The sequence below is a fragment of the Pelophylax lessonae genome (genome assembly GCF_965119305.1).
Source record: "Pelophylax lessonae genome assembly, chromosome: 1".
Taxonomy (NCBI): Eukaryota; Metazoa; Chordata; class Amphibia; order Anura; family Ranidae; genus Pelophylax; species Pelophylax lessonae.
In genome coordinates, this window is record NC_138768.1 from 517772665 (window position 1) to 517788080 (window position 15416).

Below are 15416 nucleotides of genomic sequence, written 5' to 3' on the forward strand. Positions count from 1 at the left end.
TGCGCTGTTTATTACCACCCTTTGGACACGCCCTTTAAGCCAATTCCGTATCCAAGAGCAAACCCTGCTGTCGATACCTGCAGACCTTATTTTATAAATTAAGCGCTTGTGGGGAACTGTATCAAACGCCCTAGCGAAATCCAAGTACACCACATCCACTGGTCTGCCCCTATCTAGCTCACAGCTCACCTCCTCATAGAATGTTAAGAGATTGGTTTGACAAGAACGCCCATTTGTAAACTTGTGCTGATTACTGCTGATGATGCTGTTGTCTTTAGCAAACTCTACGATATAGTCCCTTATCATCCCCTCCAGAAGTTTACATACTATTGATGTCAAACTGACAGGCCTATAATTTCCCGGGATATGCCTCTGGCCCTTTTTGTATATCGGAATCACGTTAGCTTTCTTCCAATCCCCTGGTACATCTCCTGTCCTAATACTGTCAGCAAAGATCAGGAACAGTGGTCTCGATATAACTTTACTGAGTTCCTTGAGTACTCTCGGATGTACGCCATCCGGGCCTGGTGATTTGCTTGTGTTAAGTTTATTCAGCCTTTCCCTGATTTCACCCTCTGTTAGCCATAGTGGCAAGTCCTGTGTATTACTACTAACCATACAGTCCTGGTCAGTGTACCCCTCCGTTTCCTGTGTAAAGACTGACAAGAAAAAAGCATTCAGCACGGTTGCTTTTTCAGTGTCCTCTGTAACCATCCTCCCATCATTGTTAATTATGTGTGCAATATGCTCTACCTTAGTTTTTTTGCTTCTTTGTAAATGTCACTGCTGCTTTAGTACATTATGTAGATGCACCCCTAAAGTGGTTGTAAACCCCTGAAATGAAACATGAACAAAGCATAATATTTTATAGTGTGTACTTGCCTCAATCCAAAGGACATAGTATAACTGTCTGCTCTGTCATTCTTCTGCTATATGCATGAGTCACATCTCACAGTCTTTGCCAACATCAAGCAATACCAGGATAGCCCCCCCCCCCTCCCTGCCTCATCTTCAACACACAGCAGGTGATTAACAGCCGCAGCTGTGCATGTTTCCCTATGAGACTGTGTAGAGGGGGTTGTGTCCATTCCCTCCATTCAAGTCTCAGATTATACTGCGCTCCCTGATCTATGCTGTGCAGTATGTAACGTCAGGTCCCTTTCCCCTGCCTCTGGAAGCTCAAAAATGCTGCATTAATTCTGTACTTTGAATGGCTGTAGAGGGGAGAGTGCTGCAGATAAACACGTACAACTTATGTAGGAGAATTTTTTTAATCGATGTGTATCACTTGAGGCTTGTCAACTCCCTAAGTATATGTAAGGGTTTACAACCACTTTATCAGGCAGGTTTAGAGCATCCCCCAAGCATGTTCTTTGAAGGAATTGTGTATTTTAGATGTCAACCTTTAAAGTATAACTGAAGGCATTTTTTCTTTTTTTTTTTTTTTTTAGCTTTGGATAAAGTGGAGAGGGACCTGTCAGTTTTCTTTTATTTCTGTCTGTGCCCCTGATAGGGAAATTCATATTTTCTATTAGTCCTGTTTACTGCTCTCAGTGCGAGTGAAAGAAAATCCCAAATTTTCTTTCACTCGCACTGAGAGCAGTGAAATAGAGGAGAAATCTTCAATCAGGGACACTAGTTTTGGGGACCCTAATGACAACCAGGTGTTTTATTCTCTTTGAAGGGATTTCATCTCGCTTCCTTTTATAGCTATGGAACACTAAGTAAATGCAAATATCCCCAATAGGACACAGGTGGAACAACTAAAACTGACAAGGTTATAACCCTCATTTGCTTTATCTGAAAATGAAAAAAAAAAAAGAAAACGTTTCTAAAAGTACTGCTCCCCGCCAAAAGATAATTTTAACATTTCTTTTGTGCACGGGTACATGTTACGCCTGGCAGTTTCCAGCTTCTCGTACACTTTGTTTGACAGTACCTTCCTTATTAGCCTTAACAGTGGGCACAATACATTTATCCCCCATAGATTTCACTGAGATTTGCGGATTTTTTTGCGATTTGTAAACTTAGTTTTTTAACAGCTTGGCAAGCGTCCCTTGAACTGAACCCAGGCACAATTGGCACGTCACTACTGGATAATTCCCCTCATTTCCTGCATAGAGAAATACATATCAGTTCTAGAGACAACTAACCACAACCGCATTCATGACGATATTCGAAAACCATAAAAAGCATGGAGAAAACACAAAAGGTCCTACTTGACCTCTCTATAGTTTGCTCCAAATTTAAAGGATGTGGAGTTGTCATAAATTGTTGAGCACAAAAATATAAAAACAACTTTTTATTTATAATACGTCTCCGTATTATGTGGCCTTCCATCCACCGGACCTGAACAAGGTTTTTGACTCTGTGTGTGTGGCTCACTGCAGGGATCACTGCTTCAGACCCTTGCCTATCATCAACTTGATTGGTACTTCTATCCATCCTACTGCCCTGGGTATGGTCCGGTGTGTATCAGAATTATTTCCACCACCGGTGTTCTACACTGCTGAGTGGAATTTGGCTGCAGCATGGTGCCTTACTCATATTCTGTTGAAGACTCGCAGATCAAACATGAAAACTTTATGATATGTAATGTTTGTAGAAACAATGCAGCCAATTGATGGATCCTGATGAAGGAATCGAAGAATAATCTGTTTTACGAAATGCGTTGAACCAGCTTATCATTTTTCTTAACAGATCAAGCACTTTATAGTTTGTATTGATGCTAATGTAGTAATGCTTTTATATTTGTTACTGTATGGAAAATCTTTTAAATTTGTATTATGAATCAAAACTTTGTTTTTTATATTTTTGTGCTCATCAATTTATGACAACTCCGCATCCTTTAAAGTCCTGGCAATTTGGAGCAAACTGGTCAAATAGGACCTCTTGTGTTTTCTCCATGCTTTTATATGGTTTTCCCCTCATTTCCTGTGTGGTAAAATGTTAACAGGGCAGGAAGTGAGAGGATATCTCCCAAATGGAGCTCTGGAAAAACCTGACAGGGGTTCTTTCTGGTCCTTCCTCACTTTTTACAGTTTCAATTATCCATAGACATTAAATGATTATTGTTTGAGCTTGCCAAAGTTAATAATAAAGTATTTCCCTTTGAATTGATTAACCGCTTGCCGACCGCTGCACAACGATTTACGTCGGCAGTCAGACCCTCACAGGCAAAGTGACGTAGGGCTACGTCGCTAGCCTGTGAGGGTCTAGGGAGCGAGCGCACGCCGCCGGAGGCGCACTTCCGCTCCCGCGCGGTCACGGACCCCCCCGCGCGTGTGACCGGTGGACCTGATGTCCGACGGTCACTTGCGATCGTCCGTTAGAGCAGGAGAAAGGCAGGCGGCGAATGTAAACAAGCCGCCTGAATTCTCCCCGGTGTATGAATGGTGATCGTACGGTTCTACTATGTAGGACCGCTGATCACTGTTCATACACCTCAAGCCACAGCCAATCACAGTTAGAATCACGCCCCTAGGGACACACATAACCCCTCCCTCTCAAAAAAAGTTAACCCCTTCACTGCCAGTGTCATTTTACAGTAACAGTGCATATGTATAGCACTGATTACTGTAGTAATGTCACTGGTAACCCCAAAAGTGTCAAAAATGTCAGTCAAGGGTCCGATCTGTCTGCCGCAATGTTGCAGTACCGCAAAAAAAATTGCAGATCGCCGCCATTACGCGTTAAAAAAAAAACAACAAAAATTACAAAAATCTTTCCCTTAGTTAGTAAACGCAATAACTTTTGCGAAAACCAATTAAAAAATGCTTTTTGCGATTTTTTTTACCAAACATATGTAGCATAAAACAAATTGGCATAAAATGTTAAAAAATTTTGATTTTTACATTTTTTTTGGGGAATTTCATATAAAAAAAAATGTGAAAAATATTGTGATTTTTGCAAAATTGACGCTCTTTTTTTGTTTATAGCGCAAAAAGTAAAAATCGCACAGGTGATCAAATACCACCAAAAGAAAGCTCTGTTTGTGGGAAAAAAAGGACGTCAAATTTGTTTAGGTACAGCGTTGCACGACCCTCGCAATTGTCCGTTAAAGTCACACAGTGCAGAATCGCAAAATAGGCCCTGGTCAGGAAGGGGGTAAAATCTTCCGGGGCTTAAGTGGTTAAGAGAAGGTTATAACTCCTGTCAATTTGTGCCCACTGGGGAGATTCACTGGGACTTAGTCATAGCCAAAACAGGGCGTAAGAGGAAAACCCTCCAAAATGAATGAGCCCAATGTTGTCCTCAGGGTCATCAGAACTAGTGTGCCCAATAGAAGATTCCCCCTCTATTACTGTTCTGGTGACAACCCAAATTATAGGATTTTCTTTCACGTTTACTTTCGATTATAACGGTCACAGGACAAATATGGATGGTAAATCTCCCTGAAAGGGACACAGCCAGCAATAAAAAAAAAAAAAAAAAACTTGACAGGGGGTCTAATCCCCCTCAACTCTATTCAAATCTAAATAAAAAAAAAATGTTGTCTTTAGTTATACCTTAATGATGTCAGCCATTTTTTTTTTTTACTAACCTCGTGATAAAAAAATGTAATGATGCCACAAGCAAGATGCCACATGCCAAGACTAGCAATGATAATACAATAGTTCTGAAAATGTAATGTTTCAAAACAATATTTGACGTTAAACCAAGACACAAATGTTGGTGCTGACGTACAACTTGCAATCAGTCAGTGCCAAAAAGTCTCAGTGTTACTGAACCCTGTTAAGCAATATTCATTGTAAGCATAGCACTATAAAAAAATGTTTTCTTTAGTACTTTCATCAGCCGCTGACATTTTAAAACAGTTCTGTTATTAATTTTTCCAGATATTTTACATAACAAGACACCCACTGCCTAGATCAGGGCATACAAGGAGTTTTTGGTCCGAATTTAGTAGCTATAACTCAAGTGTTGCATTCTATACTCCATGTTCAAGAAATTTGCTGTGCAGCCTAAAAAAAATTCAAAGTAAATCAAACAGATCCACAAATGGTGATTTATCCCCTACATAAAAGGACACCAACAGCCATCCATCAACAAGAAAGCCTAAATGTGTTTTACACTAGAAGCATTCAAGTTTTCTTGGTGATGGATGGCTGATGGTTTATGTATACACTTTCAGTGTGAAACGCGTGGTGTCTTCCTTGTTGATGTGTGGCTGGAGCTTTTCTTATGCACTTCTGGTGTGAAACGCTTTATGACTTTCTCTTTGATGAATGGCTGATGGTTTGCATATATACTTTTAGTGTGAAATGCGTTATGGCTTCCTATGGTGATGGATGGCTGATGGTTTACTTATGCACTGCTAGTAGAAAACGCGTGAAGGCTTCCTTGATGGAAAACTGTTAGTTTGCTTATGCACTTATAATGTGAAATGCAAAAAGGCTTCCTTGTTGATGGATAGCTGATGGCCTGCTTATGCACTTCTAACGTGAAACGCAATATGGCTTCCTTTTTGTGGGATGGCTGATGGTTTACTTATGCACTGCTAGTAGGAGTTTTGTTAGGGCTTCCTTGTTGATGAATGACTATTGGTTCCCCCATGCACTTCTAATGTGAAATGCGTTAAAGCTTTCTTGTTGATGGATGGCTGATGGTTTACTTATGTGTTTCTAATGTGAAATGCAAAAAGGCTTCTTTGTTGATACGTGTTAGGGGGGGTGAACCTCTGGGGGAATCAAGAATGGAGAAAGATCTGGGAGTCTTAGTAGAAGATAGACTAAGCAATAGCATGCAAAGTCAAGCTGCAGCTGCCAAAGCATGCATAAGGAAGGGGATATATTCCAGAGATAAAACTATAATCCTACCACTTTATACCACTTTATAAAACTAAAATTCGGCCACATCTGGAGTACGCAGTCCAGTTCTGGCCTCCAATTCTCAGAAAGGATGTGCTGGAACTGGAGAGAGTCCAAAGAAGGGCAACTAAGCTAATTAGGGGATTGGAGGACCTAAATTATGAGGAGCGTTTACAAGCACTGGATTTATTCTCCCTGGAGAAGAGACGCCTGAGAGGTGACATGATAGCAATTTACAAATACCTCAGCGGTGATCTCAGCGTAGAAAAAAAACGATTCAGTCCCAAGGAGTGTAAGTGGACATGAGGCCAGACAATGCGATTAGAGGAGAAGCGGTTTAACCTCAGGCTACATAAGGGGTATTTTACAGTAAGGGCAATAAGATTGTGGAACTCTCTTCAACAAATGGTAGTAACTGTGGGGAGTATGGCTACTTTTAAAAGACTCTTGGACATACATCTCCAAGAACAAAATATTCAGGGGTATGGGAAATGAATACGTCCACACACACCTATACAGGTTGAACTGGATGGGCTGTTGTCTTTTTTCAACCTGAAATACTTTGTAACTATATACCTATGATGAATGGCTGATGAGTTAGCTTATGAACTTCTAGTGTGAAACGTGTTAAGGTTTTCTTGTTAATGGATGGCTGATTATTTGCCTATGCACTTCTAATATGAAATGCATTAAAGCTTTCTCGTGAGTGGATGGCTGATGCTTTGCTTATGCACTTCTAGTGTGATACGCATTACGGCTTCCTTGTTGAGGGATGGCTCATGATTTACTTATGCACTGCTAGTAGGAATCATGTTCAGGCTTCCTTGTTGATGAATGACTATTGGTTCGCCCATGCGCTTCTAATGTGAAATAGGTTAAGGCTTCCTTGTTGATAGATGGCTGATGGTTTCCTTATGCACTTCTAGTGTGAAACGCGTTATGGCTTCCTTGTTAATGGATGTCTGATGGTTTGCTTATGCACTGCTAGTAGGAAACACGTTAAGGCTTCCTTGTCAATGGGTTACTATTGGTTTCCTTACGCACTTCTAATGTGAAATACATTCGAGCTTCCTTGTTAATGGATGTCTGATGGCTTGCTTATGCACTGTTAGTGTGAGTCATTCATTCATTCATTGATGGATGACTGTTGGCATCTTCTAGGTAGTGAAACAAATTCAAATTGATCAGCAGCACCATGGACCTGTTTGTTAATTTTACTTTGAATATGTACCACCAAGCATGGTCCAGGAACCGCAGATTGATATTGATACTTAATATTGTTAATGGGAGAGCCAGACTCCCTGCTGACAGCAGGTAGTGAAGTTCATGTAACTAAGAATATTTGCAAATTTGACATTATAGAGCCTTTTCTTGGTTCAAGTCTTTAACCACCTCAATACTGGGCACTTAAACCCCCTTCCTTCCCAGACCAATTTTCAGCTTTTAGCACTGTTGCATTTTGAATGACAATTGCGCGGTCATGCAACACTGTACCTAAACCAAATTTGTGTCATTTTTTCCCCACAAATAGAGCTTTCTTTTGGTGGTATTTGATCACCGTCAGGTTTTTTCTTTTTTGGTGCACAAATAAAAAAAGACCGAAAAGTTTGCAAAAAAAAAAAAAAAAAGTTTTTTTGTTTAGGTTATAAAATTTTGTAAATGGATACGTTTTTTCCTGCACTGATGAGCACTGATGACGCCGCACTGACAGGCACTGATGAGGAGATACTGATGGGGTGGCACTGATGGGGTGGCACTGATGAGGTGGCACTGATATGCAGCACTGATGGGCACTGATAGGTAGCACTGATATGCAGCACTGATGGGCACTGATATGTGGCACTGATAGATAGCACTGATATGCAGCATTGGTGGGCACTGATAGGCAGCACTGATGGGCACTGATAGGCAGCACTGATGGGGACTGATCGGCGGCACTGATGGGCACTGATGGGCACTGATAGGTGGCACTGATGGGCGGGACTGATCGGCACTGATGGGGGGCACTGATGGGCATTGATAGGCAGCACTAGTGGGCAATAATGGGCACTGGTGGGCGGCACTGATAGATGGCAATAACGGGCACTGGTGGGCAGCACTGATAGATGGCATTGGTGGGCAGCACTGATAGGGGGGCACCACTGGCAGGCTCTCTGAGCTCTGTTTGCCATCCCTGGTGGCCATGGTGGGCATCCCTGGTGGTCATGGGTGGGCATCCCTGGTGGCTCTAGTGGCACCCCCTCCCCCCAGGGCTGCACTGGTAATCAATCATCTGATTACCAGCACAGACCCCCCCCCCCCCCCCGTGATCAGTGAGTAATCAGAAATACTCACTGATCACCCCGGCTGCAGAATCGATCCTCTGCTCTTCTCCTCACTGACAGGATCTGTCAGGAGGAGAAGAGATCGAAGCCGTTACAACGGCTGTATTGACATTACATGACGGCTGTGATTGGACACAGCCGTCATGTGATCAGGAGGGCCAATCACAGGGCCCTCCTGCCGAGTCTTGTTGCTCTGTGTCCTAGGGACACAGGCACATCGAGATCGCGCCGCTGCGCGCGCCCGCGGCGGCGCGATCTCTCTCCTTCTGAAGGACGTTCCGGAACGTCCGATCAGAAGGAGGAGACTCCCACCCGGCCGTATATCTACAATGGCCCGGGTGGGAGGTGGTTAAATAATCCACCCATAACCAATATTTCTGTTTCAGATAAATATAATTGAGTAGACTAGCTTTTTAATTTATTGTGTACTGTGGTAAGATTTAAAAAACAGTAAATGTTTCAGTTCATTAACATGGATTTACATGTTAACCACTTGCCGACCATTAGCCATACTTCTACTTCGGCAAGTCGGCTCTGTCCCGTGAAATGACGTACATGTATGTTGTTTCGCGGAACAGCTTATGGGGGTGCGCGCGTGCAGCCGGAGGCGTGCACACTCGCCGATTGCCCACAAGGGGTGCCATACAGCGGGCCTGGCGGTCATGATGTCTGCCGGGCACCCGTGATCACTCCTCATGGAGACAGAACAGCGGTCTGCTGTTGTAAACACAGCAGACCTCTGTTCTGTCAGTGATGAACGTCGGGGATCCTGTGTTCCTCTTATTTAGGAACACAGGTCTCTGTGTTCATCCAGCAAGCCCATCCATTAGAAAACACCCTCTAGGGACACATTTAACCCTATGATCGGCCCTGGTGTTAACCCCTTCCCTGCCAGTGTCATTCGTACAGTAACAGTGCATATTTTTAGCACTGATTACTGTAGTAATGTCACTAGTCCCCCCTAAAAGTGCCAAAAATGTCAGTTAGGTGTCCCATCTGTCCGCCACAAGGTGGCAGTCCCACTAAAAAACGCTGATCGCCGCCATTACTAGTGAAAAAAAATAAAAATGACATAAATCTTTCCTCTAGTTTGTAGGCGTGATAACTTTTGTGCAAACCAATCAATATACACTTATTGCGATTTTTTCCCCCAAAAATATGTAGCAGAATACAAATTGGCCTAAAATGATGAAAAAATTAGATTTTTTAATTTTTTGATTGGGAATGTTTTATAGCAGAAAGTAAAAAATATTGTTGTTTTTTTTTTTTTTTTTTCAGAATTGTTGCTCTTTTTTTGTTTATAGCGCAAAAAATAAAAATCACACAGGTGATAAAATACCACCAAAAGAAAGCGCTATTTGTGGGGAAAAAAGACATCAATTTTATTTGGGTACAGCATCACACGACCGCACAATTGTTAGTTAAAGTAACGCAGTGCCGTATCGCAAAAAATGGCCTGGTCGTTAAGGGGGTAAAACCTTCTGGTCCAGAAGTGGTTAATTTGGTTAGAAATATTTTAATTTAAACGTTTAACATGGTTTAACTTGACAAAAATAATATCATTGGCAACAAACAAATGAGTCAGCTTCACTATACAAACACACACACACACACACACACTCGTAAGAGACAAGAAACATTTCACATTTATTTTGACACCTAAAAATTCTGGCTTGTTGCGCCAGCTAGCAACCTAGATAATTCTTACTGTCTGATCACTATTGCTGGTCCGGTAATAAATAGTATCTATAACAGAAATATACATTTTTTGTTCTGTTTTAAATTAAACTGTGTAGATTTTGCTATTGTAACCTGTACCTGTCCATGACAAATAATGTTGCAACAATCTCATTTAAACATCTTTGTAATAATTATGTATGTTAAATAAATGCAGCAACAATTATGTATCAGTTACTAGAAGATCAGAGAAGGCACAAAAGCTAACGCTTGAATGATTCTGTTTGCCTGAAATCACAAACACTTACTTGCTCCTCCTGTTAGTTCATGCAGGTAAATGTCCAATGAATATTGATAGAAGGATGACAGGTGTCCTGTTTATGTTATATATATTAGCCCATAATGTGGCTATCCACTATAAATACTTGATGACCTTTACTGTCTTGCTGTACTTTTGCATATCCAGTAGTCAACATTTCCCCAGGGCTAATAGTGATTTCATCACTAAAATAGATACCCTACAGAGAAGCATATCTCCATCTCAACACACCCTTATGCTGCTCCTCCCTACACAAAGGCATAGGAGTAAAAGGTTTAAAGAAGAGCTCTGGTGCCCTCTAGTGTATGTATTTGGCATTACATATTGAGAAAGCGAATTACTTTTTATAATGATGGTATACGGTATTATACTTTTTCTTTCTGGCAACTATGGGGACATAAAAAAAAAAAAAAAATGTTGAAATCAAGGAAACTCACTACACCTTGTCTTGCTTTTTAACATGGCATTTTGCTACAATTTATAAAGCTATTAATCCTACCATTTCAAGCCTTTTAGAGTAAATATCACAAAGGGATAGAAAGCACACGTTCCTAAATTCTTTTTTGTGTTGATCATCATTAATAAGTGGTGTCACAATGGATAGCAAAGCCTTATTGCATTGCATTGTCAAGCATGATAAAGGTTTAAAAAAATTAGGTTTTTGAGACCCAAGGTACTGTCCACCCAAAGATGGTATTTCAATTTTGTTAGATGCTAGAGTTACACCACCTAACATTTTCTTATAGCTCTCAGGGACTCTGGTAGCGGGGTCACCCACATGGAAGAAAAATATATTTAAAATATATTTTAAAAAACATTTTTATTTTTCCCAAATATATTGGAAATATATTTAAAATGCTACCATTTTGGCCATATTCAATAGATTTCTAATTTTTTTTCCCCTAAATATATTGGAAATACATTTTTCTTCCATATGAGCAGATCTGCACATCCGCCTGTCACTGTAAGACCCAACATTTATCACTTGGTATATTTAAAAAAAAATGCATTATCAGGGTTTTTATTTTATTTTGGAGAAGGTACTAGGAAGAATGAAACAAACACCTAAACATCCCACGGTTTGTTTAGTGTGCCGCTCAGGCTTGATCACTATGGGGAGTAGTGTGGGTGATGCTGCATCTGCTGCAAGAGTGCCACCAGGGGATGGAACTCGTCCCAGCTCCTGTAGTCACTAAAAGGAAGAGAGGAAATATCCCTGGTGCTGCACATCCATGGAGTCCTATGGTGGTATGAGAGAGACAACCTCAGCCTGGGCTCCTGCCAGGCCATGCCCCCAATGTGTTTTGCTCTGCCCCCCCGAGGCTTGGTCATGGGGATGAAGATCTCATGCACGTGAGGAGTATATAGGCATCATTGGAAGTCAAGCCAAAGAAATGCCACTCTAGGTGAGTGACCAACTCTCACATGATGTGAACAGCTTGTCTGGGAGATTCAGAGACATGCAAAAATCCAGAATATTGCTGCATTCCTTGGTAACTTTATTGCAGCTTAAAAATCACATCACAGGTATGACAGAAACATAAAAGGTAACGCGTTTCATGCTAAAGTAAGCGCTTACTCAAACCTTCAATTTGGTTTGAGCGCAAGTTTGAGTAAGCGCTGACTTTAGCACGAAACGCGTTACCTTTTATGTTCCTGTCATACCTGTGATGTGATTTCAAGGCTTCAATAAGTTTACCAAGGGGTGCAGCAATATTCCGGATTTTTGCATGTCTCTGAATATCATTGGAAGTCACCCAGGATGAATAAAGGGCTGGCAGGTGTGTATGGTTGAGCGTTCAAGAGAGGAATAATGAGATGAGGTGAGGAGAGTGTGAAAGGTAAACTAAAACCAGAAAAAGGGGATGTGAAGGGAAAAAAAGTGAGAAAAAATGGAGATGGATGTGAAAAAATAAGTAAAGTGGTGTATATGTGTATAAAGTGATAATGATAGATGGTGAAAGATGAATGAAAAGTGAGAAATTAAACAATGAGATAATGAAAAAAAAAAAAAATGAAATGGGAAAAAAAAAACAAAAATGAAATGGAAAAAACATCCTAGGCGGACAGGAACAGTAACAACAATATGGCAGGAAATGTGACATTGGAATATGTGAAATATCACTTTTAGGTGGACTAATAATTAAAACAAAGTCAAACTTTATTAAACAAAAAAGTGCTAATACATTTTTAAGGCTGGGTTCACACCTAATGCTGATGCGGCTCACAGGAGGGGTCTGGGGCATCCCTGTTCTCCGTTTCAGGGACAAATCAGGCCTAGATTTTCCCTGAATTCAGACCTGAAACGGATCAGAAGGCGCACAGGACCCCTTCTGCAAACAGCTATGCAGCCACCCCGGAGCTGTGTGAATCGGCTCCATTGAGAGTCGGGCACACTCTCCTGTCATGCAAATTGGATGCGGGGCAACCCAAATCCAATTCGCATAGGTGCGAACCCAGCCTAAAGGACAGTTTTTTTATTATGTTGCATTGTCTGTAAAATTTAAATAAACGCCAACAGTTTCAAATAATCACTCTTTCATAGAGTTCAAATTGAAATTTGGGGGAAATGCCTATCTGACCTTAATTTCCAGAATTTGATTTGCGATTACATTTTTCTAATCTTAAATCAAACTTGTGTTTGTCAAATTTTGGTGTTGACCCACAATTATCTGTATTGTTTGACTGCTTTACAGCAGTTGATAAGGTATGAAAGTAGTTTGAGTCGTTGCTGCTGGTAAGCAAGGATAACCATAGAAATAAAATTCAGTTCCACAGCTAGCTATGGACTGCCAAAAAATGATTTCGCTGATGCTGTCCCTGAAAACTTTGGGGCATCCTCGTAACCTATCATTTTTAGGATTTTTATATTTACCATATCACCCTCAAAGCTAAATTAAAATAAAATAGGCGGGGGAGGGGACAGAAATTTTAATTTTTGTGCTTTAGTATAGTTTCCTCACAGCTTTGATGAACTTCCAGTGCCATTGTGGTGACATTAGCTTTCCTATAAACCATTTTAACCACTTGCTGACCGCCCGCCGCAGATATACTGTGGCAGGCTGGCTCGGCTGCGCGAACCAGTGTACTGGTACGTCGGTCCGCGGGAGCACTCCTAGGGGCGCGCACACGCCTGAAACAATTGCAGGTAAGCCGCTCAGGTGGGAAGATGTGACAGGTGCAGGTCAGATCCGTAGTCTCCAGAACTATCCTCAAACACAAAGTGATGACCGAACTCCTATGCAAGTAAACATGTGAAGTTTATTCACCACTGTACATCCAAATTGGACATCAATATTAGGGATGATCGAACGGTTCGGGTCGACCATCGGTTCGACCCGAATATTGACTGTTCGAGGTTCGGCCGAATTCCGAACTTTTTGCTGAAAAAGTTTGGAATTCGGGAATCAGAACCGACCAAAATGCAATGGGACAGGAACTGGGCTTTAAAAGCCCGTGATTGGACCAGAACCATCAGTAAAAGCCAATTGAGGGGGCAGGAGAATGCTAGGAATGTGATTGGAGTGACTAGGGGGTCCAGAGGCCAATCATTAGTGAATACGCCCCCCAGTATATAAGATAGCCCCGCCAAATCTCTACCATTTTAATACAGGGCTGTGGAAGAGAGTGGAAGCAGTTCTGTTACTTCTACTTCAAAGTGTCATTTAGCTATTATTAGTGTGAGGAAAGGGATATCTAGTGTAGTTAGGGTACTATTTTCCACTATAGTTAGATTTAATAATCTAGTTTCTGTAGGGAAAGTGTTAAGTGTAAGGGGACCGTAGTGTAGTGTAGGGTTAACTGACTCTGACTGCTATGGCAGGGTAATAAAACCCTTCCATGTCAGGGTGACCGCTATAGAGAAAAGATCGTTTCTCTTAGAACACTTACAGAACCGGATAGTGGCTTCGCCCCCTGTCACCCGGCTTTTTGTTGCAGGCGTTTATAGGGCTTTTTTGAGGACATGTTTGAGTCAGGCATGACATCTGAACTTCTGTGTAGGGGTATATATACACACACACACATGTATGTATATATACACATACACATATATAGGTGTGAAAGTAGCAGAAACCTATGCTTGCGCTAATGAAATAATTAACACCCATATGGCTTCTCTGCTATAACACCTATATGTGTGTATGTGTATAAATACATATAAGTGTGTGTGTATATATACCCCTATACAGAATTTCAGATGTTTTGCCTGCCTCCAAAGACCCCCAAAAAATGCCCAAAAAAATGCCTGCTGCAAAAACACACCTGGGCGTTTTTGTAGCTGACGTTTTTTTGGGCATTTTTTGGGCCTCTTTGGAGGCAGCCATAACATCTGTACTTCTGTGTAGGGGTATATATACACACACACATGTATGTATATATACACATACACATATATAGGTGTAAAAGTAGCAGAAACCTATGCTTGCGCTAATGAAATAATTAACACCCATATGGCTTCTCTGCTATAACACCTATATATGTGTATGTGTATAAATACATATAAGTGTGTGTATATATACCCCTATACAGAAGTTCAGATGTTATGCCTGCCTCCAAAGACCCCCAAAAAATGCCCAAAAAACGCCTGCAACAACACACCTGGGCGTTTTTTTTGGCGCAGGCGTTTTTTTGGGCATTTTTTGGGGGGCCTTTGGAGGCAGGCAAAACATCTGTACTTCTGTGTAGGGGTATATACACACACACACACATGTATGTATATATACACATACACATATATAGGTGTGAAAGTAGCAGAAACCTATGCTTGCACTAATGAAATAATTAACACCCATATGGCTTCTCTGCTATAACACCTATATATGTGTATGTGTATAAATACATATAAGTGTGTGTGTATATATACCCCTATACAGAAGTTCAGATGTTATGCCTGCATCAAAAGACCCCCAAAAATGCCCAAAAAAAAAACACCTGCAACAACACACCTGGGCGTTTTTTTTTTTGGCGCAGACGTTTTTTTGGGGCATTTTTTGGGGGTCTTTGGAGGCAGGCAAAACATCTGAAATTCTGTATAGGTGTATATAACACACACACTTATATGTATTTATACACATACACATATATAGGTGTTATAGCAGAGAAGCCATATGGGTGTTAATTATTTCATTAGCGCAAGCATAGGTTTCTGCTACTTTCACACCTATATATGTGTATGTGTATATATACATACATGTGTGTGTGTGTATATATACCCCTACACAGAAGTACAGATGTTATGCCTGCCTCCAAAGACACCCAAAAAATGCCCAAAAAAACGCCAGCTAC

The 15416-nt window shown here is 41.1% G+C and overlaps 1 protein-coding gene across 2 annotated transcripts in view; it reads right to left on the bottom strand.

Moving 5' to 3' along the window:
* Positions 1–10373, bottom strand: part of LOC309548407 (calcium/calmodulin-dependent protein kinase type IV-like) — a 150498-nt gene extending 140125 nt beyond the window's left edge. For both annotated transcript variants that reach the window (XM_082248347.1, XM_082248346.1), the window contains exon 1: positions 10120–10373. The gene's annotated coding sequence lies outside the window, so the exon portion shown is untranslated. The remainder of the gene's footprint in view (positions 1–10119) is intronic.
* Between the last annotated feature and the right edge of the window lie 5043 nt (positions 10374–15416).